The sequence below is a fragment of the Fukomys damarensis genome, unplaced genomic scaffold, assembly GCF_012274545.1.
Source record: "Fukomys damarensis isolate Sample0158 unplaced genomic scaffold, DMR_v1.0_HiC HiC_scaffold_27, whole genome shotgun sequence".
NCBI lineage: Eukaryota > Metazoa > Chordata > Mammalia > Rodentia > Bathyergidae > Fukomys > Fukomys damarensis.
In genome coordinates, this window is record NW_022900939.1 from 28314031 (window position 1) to 28322341 (window position 8311).

The following is an 8311-nucleotide window of genomic DNA, read 5'->3' on the forward strand; positions in this document are numbered from 1 at the left end:
AGTAGCCTAAACTTTAAAAAAGTTGAATTAAAATAATTTTGTACACAAAACAAATACAAATGAATAGCTTTACAAAAATATGAATAAATCGAAATCTAATGGGAAGCCACTAATTTATAATAATAAAACCTATAAAAATGGGAATAAACTTGACAAGACATGTGAAGTACATACAGTTGACCATACAGTTTTCCTGGAGGATGGAATGTGGAATGTGTAGTTTTAGGACCACCAGGTGTGTCTGGTGACTCTGACCCTGGTTCCTGTGGCCCTCCCTGTTCACTGCACCTTCTTGATGCCAGAACCCTCCTCTTCAGCTGGTCAGATACTACTGTTTACCTGGGCCTGAGAGTCACTCAGGGGCCCTCTGCTAGGAAGAAGAGAGATAAAACTTAATGTCTACCCAGAAAAGCAAGGAAAAACCTTACCCACAGTCCTCAGTACAGCTGTCCTCATATCCTCTCACCGGATCTGGGATGCGTGCTCGCCTTCGAGACAATGTCTGGGAAGAGTTACGGATTTAGAGAGATTAATTTAATCCCTAAACCAACCAGGCACGGTGGCGCACGCCTGTCATCCCAGCACTTGGAAGGCCGAGGCAGGAGGATCACTGTGAGTTCGAGACCAGCCTGGGCTACGTAGTGAGTTCTGGGTCAGCCTCAACTACATAGTGAGACCCTATCTCAAAACAAACAAAGAAACAAAAACGCAAAACAAAACATAATCCCTAGGGCTTGAATGGTATCAACTTCTGAAGAACAAGGCAGAAATGTTTCTGTCCTGAACAAGATTGGAATTATATTAGTAAGGGGGAGGAAGTGGAAATGTATTACTTAGAAGAACATATAGGCCCCCTACCTTGTTCTACACAATAAAGTTTAGAACATCTAAACAGCTAAATATAAAACAAACTTACAAAAATATTAGAAGAAAAAGCAGAATAATATTGCCTAGCGTTGTGGTGAGGAAGAGCTTCTCAATAAACAATTCTTCAAGGCCATACAGGCAAAGAATAACAGATTTCACTGTAGAAAGTAAACATTTCTATGCAACAAATGATATTAGAATGCAACAGGGCTGGGGATTTAGCTCAGTGGTTCCTGTGCCTGCCTCACAAGAGCAAGGACCCGAGTTTGATCCCCAATACAAAAAAAAAAATGTTTAATGTGTCTCATACATGAAAATTTTCTACATAAAAAGAAAAAAACAAGCAAAGGCTCATTGAAAAAATAATGAATAAGGAAAGGATATTGGATAGGCAAGAGGAGATGAAAAATATAGGGGACACCAAAGCATTCAACTTCACTAATATCAAGATAATAAAAATTAATACAGCATTTACTAACAGGTTTTAACAATTTATAAAAGTATCGATAAGGTCCAAAAGTGGAAAGGGATTAGAGAAACTGGTACTCTCTCATTTTGTAGGTAAGAGAGCTACTGCTACAACTGTTAGGGAAAGAAATCCAACAGACCATGTAAACTCTGTGGAAGTAGAAATCCTATTGTCAACAATTGTTTTATAAAGATGCAGGGATTTATGTGTCTATGTCAGTTAACTTTCTGTTATTATAATAAAATACCCTAGATAATCAACTTATAAGGAGAAAAGATTTGTTTTGGTTCACAATGCTGGGGCACCTGTCTGTGGTTGGCTGGCTCCATTGTTTTGGGTCAGTGGGAAGGCAGCAGCACATCATGATGGTGGTGTATGGTGAAGCAAAACCACTTGCGTACTGAACCATAGAGCAAATGAGAAAAGAAGGAGCCAGAGTGTCACACTCACCTTCAAGGGCATCCTCCCCATGACCTAACTTCCTCTCACTAGGATCCACCTCTTAAAGTCCATCAACCTCCCAAGAATGCCATCTTGGAGAGCTGGCCTTTAATGCATGGGCTTGTGGGTGAGGAGTCAACATTAACACTGAAGCAATAGCACTGCTCAAAGATATTTCTGTACATTTATTATAGTAGAAAAAGGAAACCATCTACATATGTATGTATGGTGAACTTGCTGCAAAAGCTGTGCTATCTATGTAACATGAACTATCACAACAATATTGTAGGCATTTCTATTGAGAAAGTATTATTTTGAGTATAATAACTAGGTCTTAGAATTATAAACCGAAGTCCTTAGAGTGAGACAAAATTAATTTTAGGATTTATTTAAAAATACTCCAAAAAAGTGTGTGTGTATGTGGTGTGTGTGTGTGTGTGTATGTGTGTGTCATTGTTAAATATGCAGTTTACACACGAGGCCTCACTATAGCATTCTGTCTTTGATATGCACTTAATACTTTCCAAAATAAAATCTAGTTGTATTCATGACCTAGTTCTGATGTCTCCATTTTCAGGGTAGTTCCTTAGAGTGAGCTTCTATTTTCTTCCCTTTCTAAACCTGTATTTATTTATTTAAGGTGTATAACTTGATGATCTATACTACTTCTATTTGCTATCGCCTTTCTTGGTTTCTACTTTTGCACTTTTGCTTCATGAGTTTTTGGTTATTTCTGATTGAGGACCAGACATTGTGCATGAAATGTAGTAGAAATAATTGGAGGCCTGGTCTGCTGTGTTTGAATACAAGAAGGACATGTATTTGCTTCTGTGGGGCAGTTGGGACCTGAACAACTCAGGTTCACTATCATTCCGTTTCACAGACAATTCGAAGCCAAAATTTCAGTCCTAAAAGAGATAACTGACAAGTGGGCCACTCTGAGTCCTAACAGGGAGCCCTTCAGTGCAGTGTGGGGTGGTTCCTGACACTCTCCTGTCCTCTGGGGGATCCTGGACTCCACATTCATCCCCAGCATAGGAAGCCTGTCAGGATCTCCCTGAGCCCTCTTGGGGCTCAGAAGCAGTTACCATCTTGGGGTAGACTGGTGACAGATTCTGGGCTCAACTCTTTTTCCTTCTTAGCTCCCAGATCTTGATTTTTAAATTATTTATGGACTTGTTTTTCATTGTTGCTTTCCTGTAGATGGCTTTATAAAAATCTTTGCCACCTTTCTGAGTTGTTCTCATGAGGAGAATCAGGCTAGCCCAGCTTACCCACACCTGCTGTATGCAGCTTTCTTCTGTCTGTGGTTTCATTTTAAAGGGACTTCTGTTGATGCCTTGCAGTCTCCATGTATGTGGATACCCACAAAGCTCTCAGTAGCCCAGCCATATGACTGGGTGCTTGCTGTTCTTTGCACCAAGCCATTTTCTCTGGTGAGCACAGAGTGCTGAGTGGACTAAACTTGAAGACAGAGCATGTAGCTGCCATTCTGGGTCTCTGAATCTCAGAAGAAAGGCAAGAAGTGGGCATGATTAGGAACCCCAAAGGGAACCTCAGGAAAACTGACAAGGGATACCTCGCCGTGGGTACTCCACTGACACAAATCATGTTGCCACTGGCAGTAGCTTTGTGGATGCATTGGGGAGAATATAGCTTGAATTAGAGTTCTGGAAGATGATGTAGAAGTTCTGCTAAGATTCAGTTCAGTCCAGAAACCAACAAGACTGGGGCAAGAAAGGGAGAAGAACAGGGAAGAGACATGAGTGGGATGATTTTCTCCTACAGAAGAGACCCAGGGCTGAGAGTTATCTAGAGCCCCATAACTTTGGGAAAGGGACTCCTGGACCAGAGAGAGACAGAGAAGCAAGTCTGGTCCTGAAGTAAATATGCTTTGCTGTTGTTAACACTAATGATCTTTATGGGGAGAGGCTCAGTTACAAAAGAGTTAGTGCAATGCCATGCTACCATCCCTTTGGGGATGGAAAAAGCTTGAGTAGGTAAGATGAGCACTGTGCCATTCCATCTTTGTCTTTTGGATTTTCATTCTTGACATTGAACTATGGATGATGTGTCTACTGTTTCAAGCTTACAGCACCACAGCTCATGTTTTCCATGAACTGACTTATCTGTTTTTTAAAAACAATCCTCTGAGTTAGAAACTCTTTTCTAGGGTTTGAATGCCTACCCTAGATTTCATGTGATGGGAATTCAGGCTCCAAAGTCATACATTAACAGACCTTTGGGAGGAGAAGGGGTATGGGGGTGCTTCTCGCTCTGAGTGGATTAATCCTGTGTGGATTAATAGTCCATCAAGGGAGTGGCTTTTCAAGGAAAGTGAGCTTTCTCTGGCACCATTCCTTTATCTCACCATGTGCTGCCTGGGCCTTGGGTCACCAGCAGGAAGACATTTACCCCAATGTGTTCACCCCATTTTGAATTTTCCTGCCTTCAAAACTATAAGAAATGCATTTCTTATTTATAAATGACTCAGCCTGTGGTATTTAGTTATAGCAACAGATAACGGACAAAGACACTCTCATACCCATTTTATAGATGAGAAACCTGAGATTCAATTTTAGTAAGTTTCTCAGGAAATAGAAGTGAGATGTTTTGTTCTAAAGTCTGTACTTTCTGCTAATTGTTTCTGGACCTGGGTACAAAGTTGTTCCTGGGGAAGGAACTCTATCCCACTGCTGATGGCACAGCCCCACAATGGGGAGAAATGGAAAGTCGAGCATGGCCAAGTTTGTGCCTCAGGATGTGGGGCTCCACTCACCTGCCTCATTAGGCCCCTGAGTCAGCCCCGCAGGAATCTGGGTGCCACAGACAAGCAGCCAAATCAGAGACTTAGGGAACTTTCAGAGTTTGAAATTACAATGTCTGTGTGCTAGGACACCACAAACTTCAGCTGACTAGATGTTCAATATATGAGGGGTTTTCTACCCCTAAGTCACTCTGGCTGCTTGCAGGACATGCTTCTGCAAGGTCTATTCAATCCTGGCTTTGTTATCAGTCCCAGTAGAGAGGCAAGACCCCAAAGGGTGCCAGCTTAGATGAAACTCAAATTTTGAGTTTGCCATGAGTGCTTCAAATAACAAAAGTACATTCTCACATGTGCATATATATGTATTTGTATGTGTATGTCAGTTGTAAGTAAATGGGGAAAAACTCAAGCAGGAAGACTATGTGAATATCTAAAACCAACTTCTTCATTATAGTTCTTTTACTTAAGAAATCCACCTTTCCACTGCTGTCATGATTAGTTGAGTGATGTGTCCACCTGGTAGTGGTCTGGACAGGAAAGCCATAGCCTTGACTCCATCAGAGTTAACTTGCTGTGTGTGGCGGCAGCGTCACACAGCGATTGAGACTGTTGTGCCCACTGGCACTTGGTGGGGCTGTCCTGACCCTGAAATCAGCAAGAGCTGTGCAACTAACAAACACCACTTCAACACCTTGGAGTCTTCAGTGAGTGAACACTATGAAAAGTCCTTGAGTGAAGGGGGGTTGGTTCTCCTTGAGTCTGGACCTCGAGATACTACCTTAAGAATATACTATGACTCTTCCTCCTCCCACCCTCCCTCAAAAGACTGAAGCCATTAACCAAGACGGATTTCAGGGACTGACAAACATAGGCTTTGAGCTGGTATGAATCCACCTTAGACTGGGAGCTAACGTGGGGTTGAGAGGGTTAGGATATGCTGAATTTTGTCCCCGGTCTACTTCATGTAGGCCCAGTGGCTCTGGAAACCCATTTCTGGGTTATTTCCCTAGTTCTTGAATGACTAACTAGTTGTCTACCTGTGATGGATTCAACAGTTGAATCTCAAGGTCAGTGGCCTTGCTGATGGTGTGAGGGCTCCTCCAGCAGAAATGATCATGTGGAATCACTGGAACTCCTCCTTTTTGTAACACTGAAGTCAATGGTATGTCTGCGTGAATGGCAGAGATGAATGCCACCATCAAAGACTTGCAAAGCACAGAGGCAATGACTGTATCTTTTCTCCATGCAGACCACAGATGGCTATTGGAGAATGACAGTAAGTTATCATAAATGTGAATATAGTGGTAACTACTCCGCAGGAGATGATCTCTTTACTGGAGTAATCACTACAGCCCTTTGCAGTTGTTATGCACCTTTTACTCTGCACAGTGTCTTTTCTGCATTTCTATAAACAGGAAGCAGCAGAAGCCATATTCTTTCACAGGCAAGAAAGTGGTTCTTTGTGGTCTGAAGGCCTTAACTGGAAAACTAAAAGATACAGTTTCCAGACTCCTTTACAGCTAGGATTCTGGAAGTCAGCCAGATTACATTTAGATTCATCACAGCAGGACTAGTGAGCAATGGACCATGGACTAAGTTTGCTGCCCATCTGTTTTGTAAACAGGAGAACAAAGTATTCATCTGCTTAGATCTGTCAAAGGACAAACTTACAATTTACAATTACAATTTGTCAAGGTCTTAATTGGCTTTATCTGCCATTCTAGAATTGGGCAACACTCCATTCTACAAAATAGAATAAATATTCTGGTAGGCTGAGCAGAGAAGATTGGTTTTATAAACAGAAAAAAGCTGAACACAGAGAAAAGCAGATTCAGAGAACAAGTGGCAGATTGTTTATTTAAAAGTTAGGTGGGAACAGGGACACAGAACAATAGCAAAATAGCTGACTGGTTGACATCAGCTTTCCTTAGGTGGTTTTTTAGGGGAGGGGGGATTAAAGAGAAGACATTTATTATCATGCCACTTAAAACTGGCTTTAAAAAACTTGGTTTATAATTCCTGAATTCCCAGGTCGATAACAATTTAGTTTCAGTTTGGTGATCTGGAGCTTTAGGGTGAGTGACTCCATTTTAGACTTTAGTTTGGTCTTTGGGGCCCATTGTGGTAGCCTAGTCCAAAGCAATGGCTTCCTGTGGTTTCTATTTAGCATACATTATCTATGGTTGTTTTGATGCTATAATGGCATCATTGTGACAGAAACTCTGGCCCACAAAGCCAATGCTTGTTTGCTCTCTAGTCCTTTACAGAACGAGTTTGCTGACTGATGTGGAGCAGGATTGGCAAGGACCAGGGTTGGGCCTCTTCCTGTGGCTTCTCTTTTGCTGTTGTCTCAGGGGGGTCATGAATTTCTCCAAGAGTTTTCCCTGGTCCCTGCTCTGACTGCCTGAGTATCAAGGAAGCTCACGTCTTTCTGTGTGGGGCATTGCCGTCCCCAGTCTGGCCTGGCTCCAGCAGTGACCTCACAGGCAGTGATTCTTACTGTCCCAAGAGTCTTTCAAAGAGTCACAGCCAAGAGGCTGTTCCTCCAATGGTTTTTCTAAAACTCTTAATTCCAATATTATAACTTATCCCAATCAAGTAACTAGAATTATTTTGGCTTCCTAAACCGAATGGGGAGTATTGCACGCCTTATCCATATGGCTTCATTATTGACATTTAAACAGCACACAGCGCTCTTCATGTGCATCAGTCATTTGTGATACATCAAATAAATTTATACATTATGTGTATAAATCAAAGACAAAATTGTGCTAAGGGCATATGATTATTTTTTATTTGATGAATCACAGGCCAAGAGTATCTCACAGCCATTGTGGAGGGCTTGATTGGGATTATTAGGCCTCAACTTCTCTGGGCACAGGCTCTGCCCAGATGTACTCTTGGCTCCACCACAGTCAGGGACAAAAAGGCTGCTGAAGAGATGAATGAAGATCCCTGATTTCTTGGTGTGAACACAGTCCTGAGGTCTGTTGCACAGCGCGGAGGTGGCTGAGTAGGAATAATGTTTGATTACACAACTCGGCTTCCTCATTAGGTCACTGGATGGCAGGGTGGATGTGCTTAAGGAAGATGTCCCAGGTCTAAAAAGGGCACTGGCTGCAATCAAAAAAGGGCAGAGAGTGACACACTGGATGTCACTTGTTACCAGATAACATCAGGACTGATTTTGTCCTGACTTTGTCTTCTGAGCTTGCTCTAGAGAGAGCCTGGGGTTGGGTTTTTTTGCTATTATGCAGTTGCTAATGCAGCCCACAAGTGCTACCCTCCCTCTTCAAAGGACAGGCTTGCACCCTGCCCCCTGAGTCCTCAGACTTGTTCCCAGTTCACTAGTAAATAGATTGAGAACCTTCTGAGGTTTCGGTACCAACTCGTTAAGTTATTTTGCAAAAATAGATGCTGAAATCTAACAGTTGAGAGATTTCTTTGAACCTCTTTCCTTTATTTTTGTTTGTTTATTGAGACAGTCTTGCTTTGTAGTTCAGGCTGGCCTTGAATTGACTATAGAACCCAAGCTGGCTTCAGACTTGCAGTAATCCTTCTGCCTCAGCTTCCTGAGTGCTGGGATTATAGGCATAAGACACCACTCCCGGCTCTCTTCTTTTTATTTCTCTTTCACTCTACTCTCCCATCTGAACTTTCCTTCATGGCTTTAGGGGTAAAATAGGCAAATTCCTAAAAAAGTCATCACTGCATGGAGAAAGATTAAATTCTGCAAATAAATACTTCAGGTTGATCTCTATTCTGCT